This window comes from Anser brachyrhynchus (assembly GCF_964034855.1).
Source record: "Anser brachyrhynchus genome assembly, chromosome: 1".
Taxonomy (NCBI): Eukaryota; Metazoa; Chordata; class Aves; order Anseriformes; family Anatidae; genus Anser; species Anser brachyrhynchus.
Window position 1 is genome coordinate 83008133 of NC_137694.1, and position 23065 is coordinate 83031197.

Here is a 23065-nt window from a genome sequence, read left to right on the forward strand (position 1 = left end):
GGTTGAGAACTGAAGGGACTGATGATGGAAAGAATTGTGAAGATTAACACATGCTTAGTTTATGCATGAACATAGGTCTGTATTGAAACAGACATATTGTGATTAAGTCAGCCAGTATGGAAACTCCTTTTCTTGAAGGGAAGGTACGTGAAATACTGCCCCTGAAAAAGGTGTGTATTTGTGACTGATGGTTTTGACCCTATGTCAAACTCACTGTAATATTTCATCACAGGCAGCACATACCATCCTTTGGCTGTGAAACCAAAAGTTAAAAAAAGAGCATTTCTTCTGTTCTAGATGATAGTCACATTTACTGAAGCTCAAGAGTAAGGTGGATTTTTTTTTTTAAGTTGGAAAAGCAACTGACGTAGAATCATAATACCTGAAGCCCACAACTACTTATTATTGGTCAAGAGAAAGTGTTTGTGTCAGTCTACTGGAAAGTACTTTTCCATTTAAGTGGAACTGTCTGCAATTTCTATGTATAGAGCTTCAGTGGAAGAATGTAAGGTTTTCTTAAATGGTACTGTGAATTACAGGTGTTAGCTGGCTGAAATGTCTGCTGAAGTTCAAAACAGAAGCATGTAATGTTAAGGAAGCAAACATTAAGCTGCTTCTAAAGATAATAACAAGGTTATCTTTTCCAAGTCAGGGAAGGACAGCACAATTGCCATGTGTTATATCTCTTTGTGGACAAAGAATTTCACTTTTCATCAGTATCAATGTTCAGATTATTGTTATTAATAAAATAACTAAACAGATATTTATTATTGAAAGAAAAGGTATAATTATTTATTAAAATACAAGAAGGAACATGTTTGACAAATGAGTAATTTTCAGTTTTCAGCTATATGCAAGTATAGTGTAGGTGATACATCTGCTGAGACACTTCTGCAACATGATATTGTCATAAAGGTCTGAGTTGGCTAATTTTATTTGGGCAGTATCCTGATTTTGCTACCAAAATGTACTGACATAGCAATAGGTTGCTTGCTAGCCAATTGCAGAGGCCAGGCATCATGAGCTGAATCATTAGAGAATTGCAAAACCAAAAGTGCATGTAAAAAACCTACTATATCATGTGGCCATTTTATTGTAAAAACATGTAATTTAGACTTTTTATTGAGTTCATTCCCTGGGGTGCATTCACTTAGTTGCCAAGGAATTTTTGAGTAAATTTAGCAAACTTTTATTGGACAAGATATCAGTCTGAATCTATTTGCATGCCTATTCTATTTATCATGTTTTTAGGAACCAACATTGTTTGAAAATATATTAGAAGGGATATGTACATTTATATACATCCTTTTTTCAGGAGTTAAGGCATGATTTTGTCTCCCACTGCCTGCCTGCATTTTTCACCATGTCCAAACTTAATTCCGATTTGAAGTCCCTATGTTTGTATGAGGCCGCTTCAGAAACTTGAACTTGATGCAGGGTATGGAGCATTTTATCTCACAATATTTATTAGGATGATGGCATTTAAGTAGTAAGTTTCCTGGGATAGAAAACTTGGACAGAAAGAAGAAAGAATCTTCTCCATTACTGTGTATGCCATATCCTATGCTTGAATTCTCTGTTCCCTATTCAAGCATTAAAATTAACTTGAAAAATGTAAAGAAAAGAAATGGAGTGGTGGTTTAAATTTGTCTGCTTAAGAAGTGATTAAAAAAAAAAAAGAAGAAGAAGAAAACAAGAATACCAGTGTGGTGTATGCGGGTCATTTTTTAGATGACAAACATTTTCTGGTCCTTAACATTGCTTCAAAGTCGATTATTTTCTCCTACAGGTAATAATAATAATATTTTCTGTGAGTGCAGATGTTTTGAAGTGTACATGTGCACCTATCTGTAGATGTCTACATATGAATATACATACAGATATACTGTATTAATAAATACAGTTGTTTGCCATATACAGTATTTGCTATTCTGCTGGTTCTCAAGTAAAATTGTTGTGGGAAGCACTACATTACCAATTTTATAACTTCAGTTTGCCAGGACTGCCTTTTGTAGTTTGATCTTCTGAGGATTTTACAGACCCTGGAAGGGGCAGGAGGGGAGCGAGGTGGTGGCTGTTCCCATACAGCCAGCCTTCTGTCCCCTCCTGTGCCTCATACACACTGTTCCTGTTGAATTTCTCACTTCCTCAGCAGTCAGGAGCTCTCTGAATTCTGGCATTTCTGCAGGGTTTCCCTGTACGCCATGAAGCACGCTTCTCTTTTGACCCCGAGCTCACATTAATGCCAGTCAGAATGGGATTGCTGAGCTTGAGTTGCTGACTTGGAATAAAATAGGACCCCCTTGAGGAGGAAGGTGACTCGGGGGAAGGATGTTTTACATGAGAGCAACTGCCGTATACTTTCATTAGACATTATACAGCCGTATGGAACCATAAGCAGAGAAATGATACAGCTTTCAAATGAAAGGGGCTAGAGCCTTCTGCCAGTATTTGAAATGCAAGTTTTCCTTTCTCATTTTCCTTTCTTTAGAATCTTTAATTTTCTGCTGACTGTTGCCTTCAAATGGTGGTTCATCACAACAGCATCTTAAGGACTTTTTGTGTGCAATTGATACCAGCAGAGAAGTCCCAAGGCATCTGCTTGTGTCCAAAGGCTTGCTTTTACTGGAAATAGGAGGTTTTCGTGGATGATGATGTTTTTTTTTCAGATGGCTTCAGCTTCCTTCTTGGGGCTTGTTTTCTCTGAGTTGTGGCAGCTTTTGAAAGCCTTTATTTGGTAGGAAGGTCTAAATGTGGTAAATGGGTTTTCTGAGGAGTTTGTTGGATTAATTTATAATAATAATGTCATGGAGAAGCACACTAAGAAAACGCGCCTCAGTTGCAGTACTAGAGATCAAAAATATCACATCCACTTGAAGTTCCTTGCAGTCTGGGGATCCGGGATAGCAATGCCATTGTCACCAGATAACAAAAAGTCTGTTCTGTTCTTTTTGTCACATTTGTTGAGGTTTTGTCCTCATTTGTCTCAATTTGTCACATTTTGATCAGGTTTTCTTAGGTACAGTTGTTCGTGATTGCAGGAAGTCATTCAGTTCCAGAAAGGTAAGAGGGAGGTCTCGGGCAAGAGTCCTCTTTGAGATTCACAGCTGCTCCAAATCTCCCTGTATTAAGATCCAGGCATGCTGTGCTATTTTGATTATGATGCTAATTTGCATAACCTTTTCGTAGTGGTCCTAAAATAACATTTATTTTTTTCTTAACAGAATCTCAAACAGAGCAAACCAGCTACCTGATATTTGTTTATTTTTTCCAAGCAGGGGAAAAAAAATAAATCTATGATTTTATGTTCTGAAGTCAGAATACTGAAATTTCTGTTAAAAAAAAAAAAAATCTTAAAATACTGACTAGATAAATTATTATTGCACAGGTAAAAGAATCTGATTTCTGTTGCTATGCTGTCGTTTATTTTTTTCAGAGTTATGGGGGGATAGCCTATTTTACTTAGGGAAAAAAAAGGCAAAATAAAGTGGAAAATTCAAGTAAATAAATAAATAAAACTAATCAAGCCCCATTATGGCAGCCTTTCTCCTCAGCCACATATGCATCTCTTAAGGGTTTATAGTGTAAGCTCAAACAAGCTACCACAGGAACCAATAGTGTTGGACCTTTGTCCTGCTGTATTGAGGGTTTATTAAGAGCTTTGCCCATTTTATTTGGCTTTTTGATGTTTATATGTAGCTTCATTCAGGATTCTACCTTTCTCCAGTGCTCATTAGTTGTAGTGGCCTTTCTAAACTAGGTCTTTTGGGAACGGCAGTGATTGTGACAGATGGTAGAGGAACAGAATTGCTCTGGGACATTGCTTCCCGCTCTGTCTCTGTCTCTCTTTTGCCTTCTTCCCTCTTTTTCAGTGCCGATGTTAGATTCCCATGCATTTGCCCCTGGAGAGACACAAATTGCAGTAGTTACTTATGCAGCACTTCAGAGTACTTGTAACAATAAGCTCTCATGCTTCTCTTTGTCAAATATGTATCAGTTACAGTTATTTTTTTGTAGCTGGATTTCTCTTTTTCTTTCTTGTAAAAGATAACGCACTGAGAATATTGGAGTTTAAAGACCCATCTTTGTAGAAAAGCACATTACAGTTGAGCCAAATAATTCTTTAGCTGCTTTTCGAGACCTATTTGTAATTAGACACACTGATGGAGGAAAGTGGTATTTTAATTCTGGCCTCTAAAGAGCCAAGATTACTTAGAGCGATATTCTCCCAATTTATATGATCAATATATCCTCCATATTTGTCCAGTGCAAATGGGAAAGGCATGTCACTGTCATCCAAGCTGCAGAAAAATAGTATTTTGCCTTGAAGAAGCAAAGCAAAACTCAGAGAAATTTTCAACTGGGGAAAAATGAAGAAAATGAAGAAAAAAAAAAAGTCAAGATGCTGGGAAGCAAAGAGGAAAAGAGACCTTAAGCTTTGTTGTTTATGTCCTTTTCTCTTAACTGGTGAGATAAAAACTTGAGCTTTTTTGATCAGTCATGATGTGTTGTTGAGATTTTCTCAGGATATTGTAAAGAGCACAAAATCCCAAGATTTTGCATGAGAATGGCACCTACTAATGTTTTTTGAAAATTCAATGTAGAAACACTTAAAATACAATGTCATACATATTTGTGCCATCTATAATTTTAAACCTAGATGCACCTTCTCTCTCTCCAGCCTGCTAGTACTCAAGGCCGCCTTTCCTTTCCTTTGTTTAAAAATAAAAATGTAATACAAGGAGTACTGCATTGTCTCCAGTCTTGCAGAGATGACAGGCATCTTTCTCCTCTTCTCTGTGTCTTTGCAAAGATTAATTGCCTCTTCAAACCCATGTGTGTTTTGCCTTCAAAGCATTCTGCCTTTGATCCTTCTCCTCCTTAGCTGGCCATCAGCACTGGATTTGTACAAGGGGAAGCCTAAACTGGATTTGCGTGTATATTAGGGAAACTCACTGTGCGAACGAGTAGTGCTTGCACACTTTCCCTTGCTCATGGAGTATTATTGGATTAATGCTAATCATGAGCTGCAGTGTATCCTGGAGGGGTCCTTGGAAAAATGGAAATAGTTGTGTAGTTCAGGGTCAGTGCTCCATCTGTCTCGGCATTCTCTTGTCTTAGGTGGAAATAAAGCCTGCTTATGTAACCTCTCACAAAATGAGAGAGGTTATCTCATGTCACTCTTAGAGACAACTTCCTTAACTGTATATTTAAAAGTAAACTGTCATTATATTATACCTACAGTAAGAAAAGGTAAACAAACAAAAGCAGATGTGAAAAGAAGGGCCATTGTTTCCTTGAATGATGTTTTCATAGGTGTCTTATAACAAAGTATATGGAAGTAGGTGTCCTGTTCCTATTCCATAAAAAAGCACAGCAGCAAACATATAATTGTCAGTGTGTTTCCAATGATTTGTAGTTCCTTCCCTTTGTATTTTGTTTGCCCGACTCTTTACAGCCCTGCTTTACTCAGGGTCATAGGCAGACTTCATTCTGTGCTCCCAGATGCACAGAAGAAATGGAGGATGCGGATGCTTGAAAAATGACAGAAGGCTTTGGGATGTTGGCATCGCATTGTAAGCTGAACTTTACTGTCATTCACTCAGAGTGGTTTTGTTGAATTTGTGACCATGAAACCAAAACTATTTTAATCTGTATACAAAACTACAGTGTATCATCATAAATTAATTATGTTGAATATCACACACAAACTATGTGAAAGAAGAAAAAATTAATTGTAAATACTTAATTATAGGTATCTAGTAGAAAATACAGTGCTCTCTGTCTTTTTCTTGTATAACCTTGGGACTTAAAGTGTTACTGACTCTATTTAAAATAAGATTGAGGTTTATTTTTTCATACACTTAACTGTAGAGAAAATCCTGCCTTCTGCTGCAGATGTAACTCTATTGTTCAAACTAAATTAAAAGAAGCCTACATTAAAATTCTTAGGGTCTTCACATCTTTCTTCATGTACTAAAAAAACTGGGAAACAGATTTTTACTGTAGTATGACAATTCAAACCTTCTTCCTTCTTTCTGTGGTGGATTTTCTTTTTTTTTTTTTTTTTTTTCTTGCAATATGTTTCAAAAGTTATTCAAGTGGAAGAAGGCATGTGTGGCTTATACCACGGCATACAATTTTAATTTCATTGGGGGGCAATGGGTTTTTTGTTCTTTGCCAGGCCTTTTATGAACATGCTGCTAGATCCCCTGTCTAATAGCACCTGCTGTGCTAGTGATGGGGATATGTATAATGGTATGTCTACCTTGGGAGATTATGGGTATAGTGAGGGCAGGGGACCAACAGGGAGGCCAATGTGTGTGTATACTTTCCAAATTGCTAGCTACGCCCCTGGCTAAATTGCACCGTTAAAAGTAGCATGCTGTTAACACTGGAAAGTAGAAAGTGAGGATTAAGAAAAATAATAGATCTCTGCATGTTAATGACAGTGTGTTCTCTGTACTTCCTAGCAAAAGTAAAACAAGAATAATAACCTCTCTAAGACAGCAAGAGAGCCCAGTCTCTCAGAGTGGTAACCATTCCTGGAACCTGGAAAGCAATGTTGTCTCTTACAGCCTCTGTCACCTTACGTTTCGGGCAATATGATGGTAGGTTTATGAATCTCACCTTATAGGGGACTAGTTATTAGGGCAGATGCAACCAGGGAGTTGACAACCTCCTACACACATTGACTGGACTGACATTTGCTTAGCGGTAACAAGCTGCCATAGTATGGTGCCATGGGGGCCGTTGGGCTTGATTTAAGAGTGCTGACACCAACTGCTTGTTATTTCATATTTTAGAGCTGTCAGGGAGGCAACTGATGTCAGCATAAAATTATTTGATAGCTTTAAATCATGAGTAAGGTTTGAATCTATTGACAGCAATAAGCTAGAGATCAAATCGTTGAACCCCTCAATTGGGAGAAAATTGACAACTGAACGGTGTGCATGCACACGTGTATCACGGGTATAACATGTTGCTGTAGCCCATCCTGTGCTTGCACTATGAAACCCATGTGTATGATTCTGTCTTTTAATATCCCACTATAACTGCTGCTGTTATTGCCCTGCAGACTTTCTAGCAAGATAGTGCATTTCAGTTTCCATTGTGATCCCACTGAACTTTTATTTGGCAAGTTTGGTAATGGCAACGTTCTTGTCATATATTGTACATATAATTGCAATTAACATTTGTCTTCACCAACAGGCTTATGGAAAATTTTGTGTCCAGAGAAGGCTCTTAAGTAGGAAGATAATAGTAGGTGGTTAGGCTCATGGTGAATCTTTTTGAGGCATATTGCATTTGAACCCCACAAAAGCCAGATTGGTTGCTTTACATATATCCCATTTCAAGTTTGCTGTTTTATTGCGGTGTAACTTTATGACCATACAGTGAATCAAACTTGTAAGCTTCAGTTGTGGAATAGCAAAAAAAGACTGTTTTTTGTTGTCGATGTTGTTTTCTCCAGTAAATACTGGAAACAAATAAGACTTTAAGTGATTTTACTTCTACAGCAGCTTTTTCTTCCTTTCTTTTCCATCTGCCAGCCCCCACCCCTTCCTAGAGCATCACATGGATTCTCCAATTCTGTCCCAGTATATACCAATTGAAAGCATTTAGTTGTGATTAAAGCAGATTGAATGAGATAATCCCTCTGAGTGAGCAGCTTCAAAAAGCTCAAACACAGTCCTCTGGGGACATGAACCGACTCAAGACAAGCTAATTCCTGCGGCATATCCCGTGCGATATGTTAGGCACACTGCTTGCATGTTGTTTTGTTTACTGGTTTCCATTAGAATTTTTTGGTTTAAGAACCGAATTTTTAAGTAAGTTTTAGCAGTCATATAGCTAGGAATTGTATGGTTCAGAATACTTTAGGCTGTGCAATAAAATGAATATTTCTGTAAGAAATCAGAGCAAAGATGTTTCTAATGGAAGCAGTGATGCATTGAGTGATGACCTCCAGAGGAAGGGTAATGGTATGCAAAGCACAGGAAATAGGATTGCTTCACTTTCAGCAATATAATGCTATGGTTAGACAGTATCACGCTCTCCGAGCCCTGCTGCCTGGCCTCATGTTTAATACTTTGCACTTTTTCCAAGTAACATTAGAACGGTAGCCAAGAGTTTGATTCTGAGGCCTTGGAAGTGCAGTTGCAGAATGTTGCAATGTTGACGGCTTTTTCCACTAAAGAATTTTCAATTGAGATTACAGCGTTTGTTATTTGTTTATATATAAATTACTTACCTCAATTTTGTTATAGCCATTATTTTAGGGGACCTAAACCTTAAGCTTTACAACCTCTGTAGATATAAAACTACCTGGTTTTGTTCGTTTGTTTTTCCTTCCTCCTTTCACCTTCAAATTACTGTAAAGGGATTCTTTTGCCATGTATCTTCAGTGTCCAGAAATGATCTGATTACACTGGTCGTGCACTAGCCATGAGACTACAGTGGAACGTGATGCAATTGCTGTCTTCTGTCAATACTTCTTTTCACTATGGAGAATAGGCTCAATTAAAATGTTTGAGAATGTAAGATGCTTTGCTACGTGCATATGAACCAAATTCAGTCTTTGCCGAATGCTGTGGACAGTAGAATTCTGACCTAAAAAGCAGAAAAAAATAAAAACTCCTTCCTTCTAGTCTTCTCAGAATTTCTTATAAGATCATTATTATTCTTTATTTTTAATCAGTTGATTTCCCAAGGGTTTTTAAGTTCCATGTGTAGTGATTTCTCTACTTTTTCTTTCATCTGTTTTTCATTCAGTTTTGCAATGCAAACACTGGTAGAAATAAGGAAGGTGGTGTTCAGAAATCTTACATGGTTGGTTTTATCTTGACTCAGGTGCAGAAAGTCATGTGAGGCAAAAGCTTAGGAAGAATGAAAGGATGTCTCTGCTCAGCAATTTAGTGTAGAGCAGGAATGTGATGCACTACAGAAGAGAATCTTGTGATTATCCCGTTAACTGCTTCTGTGAATAGTGTAATGTTGGGGCACGGGAGCTATTCTCCTTTCAGAAGTAATTAAATAAAACAGGTACTTCAAGAGAAAACCTGATGTTTTCCTGCAGCATGTGGACATGCAAGCTATGGGATCAGACTAGGTATAATTTAAAGGAGCTCTATCAAAATCACATAGTTTGTGGATATGGGGTTCTCATCACTAAGCCTTTTATTCTACAGATCTACTCCTGTTATGCTACAGTTCTTACTAATGTGGACATGACATAAACTAAGATATTTAAGATGACATGTAACTGTGAAAGGGGAGGCATGGTGATAGTGTTAGGGTTTTTTTGACATATAGAGTGTTTTGTGTTTTGAAGGTAAAAGTAAAAACAATCATTGTGAGTATATATATTTTCAAAAATGGATCGTACAATGCCAAAATGTTGATGACTGAAATCTGAAAGTTGATCTTACATGGTCTCTAACAAGAAGTATTTTGCCTTGCTAAATATGGACTGAGGAGAAATTACAGACTAAAGTTTGAAGCAATTGGAGAGATCCTTGGCACATGCCCAGCTGGCAAGAGTTCATACGTTGTGTCAGCTCAGCTCAATCTGTTTTCCCAGCCTTGCAGCAGAGAGATGGTTGCTGAGTCTGGGACAAATGCGTGTGGGAGATTGTAAAGATCTTGGTCAAGTGCCACCTACCTCCATCTTTACAGAAGAAAAACTAACACATTTGTGATGAGGTAAATGCTGTTACATTTTGCTGTTGCTCACCAACAAAGAAAGAACAAGGGATTAGCTTTACAAGTTGTCTAAATGAAAGTGAACAGATTTTGATGTGCCTGAATAAAAGCAATCTTGTATACTAATAGAATGAGTTCCAGTCATGTGTTAAGTGCACTGTTAGTCCAAAGTATAACTTGCCAATTCATACCACCTGCAGTTGTAACTAAATGTATTAGTGACACTTGATTTTGAATCTGGGACCTGTTTTCCTAGAGTTCATACCCTTGAACAGTGATGGGTCAAATCTTCACAGTCACCTACGGAAAATTGAATTTTGCCAAGCAGGGAGTAAGATATTGAAACTTAACAGATACCAAGCTCATTTTGCAACATGAAAGGGAAGAATCAGAACTGGTGCCAGACTTATTTCTTCCAGTGACACAAGAAAGCTGGAAGAAGAGCGACTTCAGCAAACCTGTTTTTTCAAGATTCAGGAATAGGAAATGCTATTCCTGTCAATTTTGTCTGAACTTGAAGTCAGCTCTGACTCGGAACAACTCTCTCTACTTCACGGTTTTGAAAGACATGTGAGAGGCAGGCGGAATGAATAAGAGAAGGGAAAGGATCCTGTGAAAGGGAAGAGTACTTTTGCTATAGAGCTCATTATGTAACCATAACAATAATTCCCTTTACATGGCTGAACTCATGAGGAAATTATGAGGGAATGGCTGGCTTAAAGTTTCCCTCTTTTTCACCTGAAAAGCACTACCAATTCCTTATATTTATTTTTGATATATCATAGGGCCATTACAGAATGGAATTACTTATCAGCTGTAATTATCCATGACGATCACCATTTCAAGGAGACATTAAGTTAACTCTTGCACATTGGAATTTGTCAGTGAGATCTTATCACAGGTCACGATGAGTAGGTGCATGCAGCAGGAGAGGGAATACTGGTGGGACTGAGGGGAATGGGCAGAAAAAATGGGTAGCCCTTGTCTGGGCATGAAATGGTTAACTCCATATACGAGAGTTTCATTTTTACTTTATGCTTTGAAAAATAGAGTCAGGCTTTGTTTTAAAACCAAAATAATATTCATTTATTTACTTAGGCAAATCAGTTACCAACCTGCCTAAAAATTGTCTATATCTGGCCTAGCCATGCTGAAGTCAGCGCCTATTTGAATGGGCAAGGAATTCATCCCATATGCATGAACCATTCATCCTCAACAAGCCAGAACATTTCAAAAGTCTAAGGGAAAATAATTTTATCTTACAAAACTTTGTTTTCTTCTCAGTATTTTCTGTCTTTTTCATGTAGTCCAGATGCTCTAGAAAGGCAGAAAAACAGGAATATAGTTTGTATTACTTTCTTGAGATACAGAATCATTCTCTTTTGTCTCAGCTTTAAGATTAAACTCATAAATCTCTCATCAGCTTGTTCCTGTCCTTTTAAGACCACAGGAAGGTGAGACAGATCAGAAGTCAATAGTTTTTACATAATGCATATAACAAAATTACAGTGCTGTCTCCAAGCTGAGAGCCCTTCACTTTGTAGGAGGTATCTGGGACCATTGGGATGTATGAACAAAGTCATTTGACTGAGGGAGGGGGGTTCGTTATTTTAAGAGCATTATGTTGCCCACTGATGAAGTACCATAGGTTGAAATAAGCCAACTGTAGGCTTTGGAATATGTTTTTCCAGGATATTGTTGAACGTAGAAATGGGCTGCTGCTGTTCTGAATCATCCTCTTCCAGCACCTCTCTATTTCCACTGATCTGTTTGTCTTTCTGGAAGACACTTTGTTTAGGAGCCTATATTAAGGTATGGTCATATCACCTCCTTAGTTTTCCTAGATAGCGTTTTATTTTCGCAGAAGCATTTATGAAACCGAAAGGACTCTCTTCCCTCACCACAATTTTTAACATGATGTATGAAAAGAGAATCATAGCCATGGGAGTTGAATGTATCGAATACCATTAGGTAACTGCTTATCAATTTTTTTTTGCCAATAAATTGTTTATAATATTACCTGTAATATCTATCCATGTAAAACTGAACTTTTTAGTTATAATTTTTATTGTGTCAAATTTCTTGTCTGACAGATCTTGATAAAGGCTGTACATGCACTGTTTAGGGAAAGATTCTGTTTAGGGCTCCATTAATAATGGATATCATCCATCTGTCTCTCAAAAATGAATTTTCATGATCTCATTGTTTTGAATGTTATGGCTAAACTCACAGTTGTAATATGTAGGAATAAGAATTTGCCCTAGTAGATTAGACCATTGGTCCATGAAATCAGGTATCTTGCCTTCACTGACAGCCAGTTCATTGCTCTCCATATTAAATACACTATTCTGATCACTTGGTATACAAAATTTTGTCTAATTTAAATGAAAAGTAGCATGATAGGGCTCTTTCATTTCCCTCCAGGATATTAGCGCACATCCATGGAAACCTGTCAGGGACAATGCCACATGCTGTGCATATCCAAAAGGGAGGAGAAATCAGTAGAAGTGGAGCAGCAAATGGTACAGACCGTCACATTGTACTGACGTTCTTCTTCATAGTTCTTTGAAGTCTTTTAATAACTGCATAAGTAGCTGAAACCCTTGGACAACTTTTACTTCCATGGCAGCAGTTGAGTAGTAGAACAGCCTGTGCATTAGTGACCTTGACAGAATTACATAAAACATATTTTCACCTGCGTAAGATATTCTTCAATATTTTTTCTTTGCTTTAGGCATAAATAGTGTTTTATCCAATGTCATGTTGGCACGTTGTATTTCCATTTCTGTGATAGTGATCACTTTCTATTCTCTATCCATGCCAGACATGCCACACTCTATTTATTGTGTTACTGAAGGACTGATACAGGATGCTTTGTACAATTATCAACCTTCTATCAGTTTGGATGATATCACCTGGAAGGTTTTTCAGAAGTCTCTTCATGTTCTCAAAACCTTGGCTCCACTGAAGTCAACACCATTTGCCTTTGCAGGGCTGTGTTATCAAACCAGGAGTTTTATCCCCTAAAGCAGGTAATTTCTCATGGTTTTAGCTGAGAAACGCCTTCAAACAAAACAGGACCTGACAGATCTTGCCAGAATATCTTAACCTAAACTTTCTGTGGAAGCTGCAGATACATTGCTGTTTCCAACTGGTAGCTGGTATGACAGGTAGCTCTGTGGGTGGCTGATGAGGTAAAACTTTGTATTTCACAGAAATTTTGCTACTCTTCTCTTAACTTGAATGTGTTGTTGAGGAAAAAAAAAAGTCACAAAATATCAATGGAAAGAAAAAATGTGGTATAGAGCATGCATGTGTATATTTGCACACCTGTTCTTAAAGGAAATGTTCTTATAGAAAGCCTTTTGGATTTGAAAACAGTTCAGGGTAGATACCCTTACATAATATTATGTGACTTGTGTAAACAAATAAATATCACAAGCAGTGAATTATAAAGGTTAAAAAAAAAAATAAAAAAACCACACCCAAAACCCAAAGAAATAGACAAAGTGAAGAGTCCATGTAACTTAAGCATAATCAAGTATGCATGATTTATTCATTTCTTTGAAACTGATGAATGTTCAGTGAGGAAGGATGATTCATGGTTAAACTGTGAACATAGGCAGGTTTGTTTTTTTTTTTCTTACCATCTTTAGTAAAATGGCAATAATCATATTTCTGTACATTACAGTAATAGTCTAAAAATAAGGATTATGAAGTTGTCCAGTGCTAAGGTCACAGTGCCTATGTAAGTACACACAAAAAATGCGACTAAATTAATTGAAAATGTTCTTCTTTCTGAATGTTTTCCTTCGTTTTGTTTCTGGCTATCCTACTCCATTTACCTGTTTCATCTCAAAAACATTTTTAGAAACAAGAACAATTCTGTTCTAATGTCTCCTTTTGATGAATTTAGTAGGATAGTAACCTTATTCCAAACCTGCATTTGGGACCTTATTAGAGAGAGGTGTTAAAAAACAAAGATACTTATTTTATAAACAAATAGTTAAAGGCAGTCTTTCAACACTCCTCCTCCTCTCCCCCTCCAGTTGGACTCAAAAAGTAGGTTTCTTGGGTTAATAAATCAACTGATGTATATCACCAGGTTTACTTGCAGGGATTACAGGAAAGAGACTTAACGTTGACTGATGATCTTGCTACTGAAAACTTTGCAAAGATCACCTTCCAAATATACATCTCCATGTCTTTTGATCTATACATAATCTGTCTTTTTGCATTTTTGGCCAATTGCAGTGGATTAGTTAAGCATATACATTAAAAGCAGCAACAATGGAAGAAAGGCATTATATACTAAGATGGCCTGTCTTTGGAAGTACAGAAATAATTTTCAGCATTGTCATTCACAAGATGTGATAACCTTACTTGGTGAATAGTGTCCAAAGGCTTCAGAAAAACAAATGTAGCAAAGTAATATTATAAATACAATTACAAAATAACAAGTAATATCAGATCTCAAATCGGTGGAGTTCCCAGTAGCAAATAGATCTTCCTATGGAACACCTGGGTGTACATTTGAAATGTCAAAATGAGGGTTATTACTTGATGCACATCAGAAGCTTTATTGAGCCCTGAGATGGACTGCTCTCGCTTTTATATATGGGGTCACGTTACAAAGTAACATTGCAATATGATATTCCCATACCTAGAACTGTAGCTTGTTGTCTTGATTCAGCAATTTGGCTTAACATGGAAAACTACTTCTATTCCTCAATCACTTTTTAATTCACAAGGCTTTGTGAACTTCCTATTTACAGACATTTATGTTTGTTTTTGAGATGTAAATGTATCCTCAAAAGAAATAAAAAACAACGGAATTGTTAAAGACTTTTTAAATGAGATAAAAAAAAAAAAAAAGACATATTGCTATCATTTCCTTTCAAGAGTTATGTTGGTTTTTGTTTTGTTTTGTTTTGTTTTTTTCTCATTTTGGCAACCCTCTGTAACTCTCTGGTTTCAGATAGATCTTATTCTAGTGTACTCCAGAGAAAACAAGAGCAGAACCTAGGTTATTGTTTAGAAGCTGTTCTTTGTTTCCTTGCCTAATGTTCTTTAGTTAGGTAACAATTTCGTTTTCTTAACTGCTTTGTGAGGACTAGAGGCTACCGTTTTCAACATAACATGTGACCTATTTGAAAGAAAAGATAAATCACCTCGTCAGGTGCGCTCCGTGATTGGGTCCCTGTCATTCACAATGTCAAAACCGCGTGGCATGGTCTGTCAGACCAGTCTTTGCAGGCAGAGCTGACAGGGGAACTGCCCAGAAGGCGTGGCGGAATAGCCCTCCCATCCTATTTCAAGGCTACTCACTCAACACTGAAACAACTAACCGAGTGATTAAATAAACATTCTTTTCCCCTGTTGTATTCAACTTGCTTGTAACTAAATCCACTTTAAATGCATGGGAGCATATCCTTAATAAAAAGGTGATGAAGTTACCATAGCTAGGTGGGCCAAATGTGCAAACAAGGCAGTAGGCAATTGTAGTATGTGGTCTCTTGCCTTAGGGAGTGTCTTTTAATGACTTGATGTGATGCCTTTTGCGGTTTATCGTGGATGACATTTTGAGGACACACACAGTTCATAGAACAAAGAACAATAAAACTAGGGTATTTTCCTGAATGCAGCTTATTACGCCCTCCAAGTTATACGTGTGTTCCAGCAAACAGAAGTAAAGGGCTACTGTATATTATTGTCCCTGAAGGTAAGAAGAAAAATGCCTTTCTTAAGGAGAGTGACATTAACTATGTGATAAACGACTGGTAGTAACCTAACACAAGAAGATCATTTTTATAAGTGAAACATTATTATTGATAATTTTGTTGATTTGATTTTATGATTTTATTTTATCCCTTTTAATATTCCTTATTGATTTTTTTCTGACCTTTAGATATCTGAAACTTTATAAATTACCTATATATCATTTATATATACACATCTATGTGTTTTATATGCATGCGTACATATACACATATGGTAACTAATGTATTAGGAAATTGTACTGTGTTATGTATGATATGTTGGTCTTCAACTTGGAGCTCCAAGTAATCTTAGGTGCACACAACTCTCAGGTTAGTGAATACCTTGACAGTACAAAGAGCTTGAGCTTGGCTTGTTGGCTTGTTTAAGGAACAAGAATCCCAGTTGCTTTGGAAGGGTTCTCTGGCATTCTCAGCTAGTCTGGATTTCCTCAGGACTTTTTTCTCAGTCATGTCATTCTTTTTCCTCTGTCTTTGAAAAGGAAATCTATATCTTCTCTGGAAAAAAGAAGAGGGAATACAGCTGAAACATGTCTGCAAGTGTGTGTTTATACAAACAGACTTAATTTGCTATACGTGAATCTTCACGGGATAATATATTTACATTGTTATCTGTAGATACAGATTTAACAGAAATACAGTAAACATTCTGATAGATATTATATCAATATACTCTATAATCACATTTGAGTCACAACATATCTGCTGTGTTGTACAATATGTTCAAAGACTATTTGGATGTTCCTGATCTTGAGAACTCTTTTGTATCATGTTACTTTACATACAACTTCAGAGTTGCTTCCCACTTGTGCTTACTTTGTAGTAGCCTTACCAGTATCCATTCCAAAGAATTTTCTCTTCCTTTCTGATGGAAAAAGAAAAAAAAAAAAAGGGGGGGGGGGGGGATGAATAAATGAAACCTAAGTTATCCGTCTGGTCTTGGTGTGATCAGGAACTGATAGTGCCAGTAGGTGAGTAGTGGAGTTGCCACTTTCCATCTTTGCCCGATGCAGTCACAACAGTCACCAGAAGCAAGATTAATGCAGAAACCATTCAACACAGTCACTGAACTGTGGCCAAAACTTAGTATTAACAAAAGTTACAAATGCATATCAAAAGGTATCTGGTTTCACAGTTACTAGGTTTGTGTTGTCATTACCCAGATGTAAATATTTTGCTGTCCAAAGCATGAATGTCTGGTCTGGAAAAAAAAAAAATCATCTGTTAAATCATAAAATTATTTGAAGAAAAAAATCACACTCATACTAGTAATAATGTTTTCTTTCAGAAATTTTCTAATCTACCTTAGCCAAAGTCAGTGGCTCACTGAATCACCGACAGTAGAATGGAAGCTTACGGCTGGATTTACTTGTTCTCCATAAGGGTTTCACAAATCCTGTTACTCTTCTGCCCTTGTTTTTACAGCCTAATAGGTCATGAAGCAGTTAGGATTGATAGGACAAACTAAGTATTGTGTTGCAAATTTTATTTAATTAGCCCTACAATAATTGCTAATATTTAGTATTTTATGTTGTGTATTCTGCATGTGGCAGCAAACCCCAGGTAATGTTCAGCATTGTCATGGGTTTTCAGTCTGGGTTTCTGCTTGTCCACAGGAGGCGTGCTCTGCCAGACTCTGCCCTGGTACCACTAGGAGAAGAACAGCAGCAGCCAGTGCAAAGGAGCCATTGCTTTCTTCTTTAATGCAGTCATTAAACCAGAAAAACTTACCAAGGCTATAGGGGCTAACAAAAGACGTATGCTGGTCTGATTTACATTTTCAGAGCTTCTCTCTTTCATTAAGTTTTACAGTTCGGAAACAGTTCTGTTGCAGATCAGCAGCCTATGGCACTGGAGCAAGGAGCTGGGCTTTCAATTTGACACAGAGTGAAAAGCCCAAAATGAATGTGTGATATCAGAAATGCATTAATGAGGAACTAAGGAACTAATTGTGAAGAGTGTTAGCATAGCCTCCATATCTGTTGTGGTTTAGCCCCAGCAGCCAAAACCATGACAATATTATAACTGAATGTAGAGTAATAGGATTAAAAGAAATAGGGACATAGTTTAATTTGCCTATAAAAACCTTAATCGTGTAAGGAAGGAAGGAACAAAAACAATTATATTACTCTTTATGTTGCACTGAGGTGCAATATCATGTATCTGATACTACCACATTTTAAAGGGAATCTGCTAATGAATTTTGTCAGAATCTTCAGACAAACTAAGGAGTCAAAAATAAAAAATAAAAAAAATAGCAGCAGTCATAAACTCAGTGTATTGTATCAGCTGCATTTCCAGATCTCTGAGCTCTGTATGAGAGAGTGATGAATTTTCTCATTGGAAGATGGGATACTTCATCAATATCCTTTCAGTAAGTTTTACTTAAAAGTGGTAACTTGGTATGGTAAAACAATGGTTTATTGCTCCACTTTCATTTAAGATGGCAGGATGACAGGACCTCAAAATAATAATTGCAGCAATTTTTGCTGGTTCCCTCCACAAGCAGATTTGCTGATCCTTGTAGTCTTATATCTTCGCATTCTAGGGGATCCTGCAAATTTTGCATTCCTGCTCTTCTCTACCTTCTGACCCTGCAAAATCATTTTAATTTTAGGTTTAGTTTATTTTCTTTTCATTCAGGTACCAATTTGTTCTCGATGTGTAATCCCTCTTGTTCATGATAATCCTTTTATTCCCTAGACTTTACTGAATCCAGTCAGGTCAGACAGAGACAAGGAACCTTTCCTGATGGAAATCTCAAGTGCTTTTGCAGCCCCTGTCAATGGAATAACTTCACACCTTGAATTGTAGCGGTACTGCATGGAGAATATACAAGTAGCCATGTCACCATTGACCTGCCTGGCAATTTTGTTTAAGGGGAATAGAAAATCTGGCTGTGGAAGGGCTAGTGGAAGAACTGTTCCAAAAATTAAAGCTAAAGTGCTTAAGGTACATCAAGTGATACAATAACTGAGAAGAATGTAGTGAATTAGAACCTAGATTTCTCCTTTCTTCCCATGTATCTGCATACCTGGCACAGCACTTGGGGCACCCCAGCTATCCGTTCTTAGTACAGTTGTATCACTGGCACATGCAATAGTTTTGTCCCCAACAAAACAGTTGGGGCAGCACAGCTCCTGAGTGTAACGCAACATCAGTGATAAAGTGTGATGCATTGTTTCCTAAGTTGTCATTTTCTCTAAAGATTTTTCATTTGCTTACCAAATAGCATTCCTTCAACTGAAAAGTGGAGGGGGAGGGTAGAAAGGGGTAAGAGAATTAATTTGGCACACGACCTTACCAAGGATTTTTACCTATCCCCTAGTGCAAATCCAGTTAAATTAGTCAAGTGGCTGTTTCCATGCCAGCAAAGACTGGCTGATTCCTAGCCTTGGAGCATACATCCCAACAAATCAAATGGTTTGCATCAAGCAATAAATCTGTAGGTATTTGCTGAAGTCTAATTCCACTGTCCTTGAAATGCTCCACTGAACTTTTAAGATTTTAATAACCTCTCATTATTAGAAATATTAATGTCTCAGCTTAGATGTGGACTGTGGAGGGTTAATTTCTATCCAGGTCAAAGATCAAGGGTTCAGTCAACTGTCACAAGAATACAAAAGAGACCTCTGCATGACCCTCTTTAAAGCAGATAAACTTCCAAAAATGTTTAAGACCATAATTTTCTTTCCAGAAGTAAAAAAGAAGATTTAACATAATCTCTGTGGGGGAGGAAAAAAAAAAAAGGCAGCACCTGTGGTTTCTCCGTGCATCTTTTCCTGCTACTTAATCCTTACTGAGTTATGATACAGGCTATCAGAGAAATAGATGTACCAATACAGCATTTTTTGTAAATGAATGTCCTTGATTATACTATACTTGGGCACACAATAGCCAACAAGCTGGCAATTTCATGTATCTTCCCATCCCTGGGAAAGCACCCACAGTTTTCTGAATGTCTGGGCTGTGATATGCAGAACAATTTCCATAACAAACAGTTGCAGTGTCATGTACCTGACTCAAGGGCGGCCGAAGCCTCACCACTGACTTAAAGTGAGCTGTGTCTTTTTACACAAATCGAGGGACTGGTCTGTGACTGCCAAGAAAATCAAAAGTTCACAAAATGTGGGCTTTTTTTTTTTTTTTTAGCTGTTCATGAAAACTGGGGGAAAAGAAAGGAAAAAAATACTGGCAAAGGATTTTGGGGGAAAAGGATTATTTCTTCTGTTCTTTTTTAGAGTGGCACAGTACTTCGTAGAAAGAATAATCAGAAATATCACTTAAACCGTGGGAGATAGGTAATGGTAGGAATGTTAAAACCTTAGTAGGGAACTTCAAATGTTGTGTCAATTTGTTTGTTTTGTTGTGCAATGACAGTGTTTTCCTACTTCCATCACAGTAAATAGAAATAATATAGGTAAAGTTCTCATTCTGTTTTTTGAAGAAGTGGGAGATTACGAAAGCATGTTTGGGCTTTTTTTTTTTTTTTGTCTGTTTTCTTTCTAAAGAGGGGAAGTTTATTAGAACGACTACTGTGAGCACCAGCATATTATCATAGCAATTCTTCACTTTTCTAAAGCACCTGAGCATATGCATTGAGGAATCATGGCATGCATAGATTAGAATAGGATAGAAGAGTCCACAATCTATAAAACAAATAGAAAATAACATTTGCCCATCTCTACTTCAATACTATCCATGAACTGAGATTAGTGAAACAAATTCTTTTCCTGACCCCTCAAGATAAGGTTGACCCCTTAGCTTCAGGGTTGTGTGCTCATACTTGGCACGTTAATAGGCATAGAAGACGAAGGCATGTTTCAGTAATAATGTCTTCTGTTTGTATTGCCCATGTTAGTAAAGATGGAGCTGAGCATAAACAATGCAGCAACATGCATACAAGGGCTCTCCCTTGATTCTCCCAATTAAATGAACTGAAAGGGGCTATATCTGTGTCATACATCTCAAGGAATTACTGCTCACCTAGCCTTAGAGGGCTCTTGGTAGGCTGAGTGCTTGAAATACGTAAGCTGCAAAGGAACTGAAACACTGTTATGTAAAAAGGCTCTTCAGGAAGTGAAGTAACTTATCACAGGTGCTGTTTAAAAGTCCATATGTACATGCAGAATGATCTCAGACAGTCTGTTCATCTTACTTTCCAGTATTTGCGGATTTGTATTTTTGAGGTATTTGTACGTTCCTCCAATGTTCTGAATAAATTTTCCACTCCTGCAAGTGAATAATAATGGTTTATTTGAAGGAGATTTTTTTTTCAATCACTTACCAAATGCATAATGATTTAATAAAACAGGTGCTTTCTCTGTCTGACTGACTTGGGATGACTCAGGCAAAGTCAACAACTTGATAAATGCCAAAGCTCAGTCAAGATTTGGGTTTTCTAGTGCCAGCACCACCATAGAAAATGGCTATTTAGCATTTTTATGTGTAAGAGGAAATCTCATTTGACAGATCAACACCCCTCAAGGAGGCCTCTTCTTGGAAGAGATCACGTTCTAAGTATAGAACTGATATAGTCACTACAGCTTCCTATCTGCCATGTAATTGATCTTACAAAATCTTCTGAAGAGATACTCTTTCCAAATTTGTGTCCTTTCCAGGTTCTACATAGAACTGAAATATTTATGTAAGAATAGAAAATGATGACTTAAATATAGAGATTGTTGCTTCTGATTGTTATGCCATTTTTAAGAGATGGTGTTAAAGCAAAAATTGCTCCAGTATACTGTCACGTTAGTTTGATTTCAGCTGAGTATATATAGCCCAGAATGAGCATCTTTAAAGAAAAATGTTGTCCTTTATTTCATCTATTAAAAAAACATTTATTTTAGCTCATACTACTGTGACTTGCACTTTATTCCAGAGAACAGCTTTCCTTTCTGTAGCTGCACACCATGAATAACAGCTTTATTTGGTGCCACGTGAGATGCCCTGATTTGTTAGCTTTCTATAAACATATCTGAATTGTTCAATTTCCTTCTCATTGCATAGTTTTCATCTTGGCCTTCTGCCTGGTGATATTCAGATAAAGAGTGCATTCAAGTCATTTACAAAAATGCTGTGAAACTGTTTGAATGTAGCCTGCTATCAAATGTAACAGGATTGTTTGATTTTTATTTATGTGTAATGTAAATCCTATTCACCATTTTATTGTAACAGCTACTTTCACAACTGTCTTGCTATAATAAATGGTAACAGGAGAAATAAAAGAGCACTACACGTTACCTGCCTAAATGAATATATTCCATGTTCATGGCAGCATGTAACATTGATTGTTATTTATGGTTTTGCTTTAATGCTTTTTGTTTGTTTGCTTTAGGAAACAAGCAAGATAGCTTATGGTGTCCTTTTTTTCTTCTTTTTCTTTCACGTCACTAACATGGTGATGGATTCCTAACCTGGATATCTGAACTCCTGTGCAAATGCCTTGGCTTTGATATAACTTCAATAGGTAAGTGAATAGCACCAAATTACTACAATAGTTTTTTAATCTAATGTATTTATTTAAATTTTAGAATGTAAAAGAACTAAAATGGATTTCTAAAACATCAGTTTAAACTTATGTAGAATTAAGTACGGCAAACAACAGAGTCGGTTGAGAAAGGTAGAATCAACATAATCCTTCATTTTCCCAAGGAAAATATATTCTCCCCTATTTTGGCTTCAGTGTCAGGACAAATTTAACACCTTCTCTACTAACAGCATTGTAGCATTTTTCTTCATGGTTAAACATGAAGAAAGATTTACAATGGAAAAGATATTCTTTGTCCTTGAAAGTATATTCTATATTCAAGGAATGGGAAGGAAAAGGGTAAGAAAAGAATCCCTCTTCAGCCACTAAATTACAGGGGTTTTGTTATCATCAATGATGTTTATATAGAGAGAGCTAGGAAGCTCTTATTTAACATGAAGATGGATGAGAAAGTGCAGCAAAGCAAGGTACGTGACTGAAAAACTGTTTTCTGAAATCACTCTGACCAATGGATGCTATAGTTACAGTGTCTGTTGGCTATTGCTTTATAGTAGTAAGCAAAGCAACATAGACAATAGCAGAATGGTCGTCTTAAGGAGGTGGACATCCATGAAGACTATTTCACATCCAGAGAGTTCTTGAGGTAGTCATTCCTACATGTTTAGCAGAGTGATGAGAAATTAAATACATATCAAAAAAAGAAATGCTGCTGAACTTCATTCCACAACCAACCGATTGGAGATTTTAAACTATGGTGTTTAGTTTTATAATGTGTATCAATCTGGCAAAGCCTTTTTTTTTTTTTTTTGTACGTATGGACTTCATGTGTGTTTGTGTAATGTTATTTTGGCTCTTTTAAAGGCAGGGAAAGAGCGCTGTGGCTGTCTGTACATTTAAGTTGACCCTCAGCCCTGAATTTGCATTCACATCCTCACCCACAAGCCTGGGCCGTGTTCTAGTCTTGTCGTGTAAGAGCTGACTGTGCCTTGGCAAGGAAGACCCGGTGAGGCACTGGAAAGATGACCTGCAGAAAGAGCACACACACACTTAATTACATCTGAGAGGGTTAAAAAACTGTGCTGCTTTAACG

General features: G+C 37.1%; 1 protein-coding gene and 1 long non-coding RNA gene across 33 annotated transcripts in view; both read left to right on the forward strand.

Moving 5' to 3' along the window:
* The window catches only part of ROBO2 (roundabout guidance receptor 2), a 931286-nt gene that overhangs the window by 665887 nt on the left and 242334 nt on the right, over positions 1 to 23065 (forward strand). The gene's annotated exons all lie outside the window — the stretch shown is intronic.
* LOC308195116 lies at positions 11686 to 21948 on the forward strand. The gene is made up of 3 exons (XR_013951277.1): positions 11686 to 12737; positions 13397 to 13453; positions 18186 to 21948. It is a non-coding gene; the product is annotated as an uncharacterized lncRNA (long non-coding RNA).